This window comes from Mizuhopecten yessoensis, unplaced genomic scaffold, assembly GCF_002113885.1.
Source record: "Mizuhopecten yessoensis strain PY_sf001 unplaced genomic scaffold, ASM211388v2 scaffold8157, whole genome shotgun sequence".
Taxonomy (NCBI): domain Eukaryota; kingdom Metazoa; phylum Mollusca; class Bivalvia; order Pectinida; family Pectinidae; genus Mizuhopecten; species Mizuhopecten yessoensis.
The window spans coordinates 3,991-4,524 of NW_018407407.1; positions in this window are offsets into that span (position 1 = coordinate 3,991).

The following is a 534-nucleotide window of genomic DNA, read 5'->3' on the forward strand; positions in this document are numbered from 1 at the left end:
GTTAACTAATACTTCTAACCATATAAGTTCAACATCATCCTTTCCTAGGTCCATTCGCCTATTCATAACAATAATATCCTTGTGATAAACTATAACCCAACCCCCGGACCAGTAGTTCTATCTTTTCTATGAGGATTGGAATTGAAGGAGTGAATCTGAATGTCAAGGTTAGATATTGAAGGATTAGTATGAGATTCTGTTATACAGACTATATCATTATCCTCAAATTCTGCTTCTACCAAGGCTGTCTTGTTTCTGAGAGACCTTACATTCAAATGAACCAAGTTTATATTTTGTACTGGCCCTGGATTACTTTCAATATCACAACACAAAGTTAGCACAACAAAATGTGAAGTCAGAAGAAAACATATGTTATCAAAATATACAGATCTGTTATCAAGTATTATACTAATGAAAAGAGAGCCAAGATGTAGATTTTGAAAATGCGCTTTGAATAACCTAAAAATCAGCCAGAGATCAGATTTAGATCATACGAATTTTACACTAAAATTACCCATTGTCGATTAATAAGAT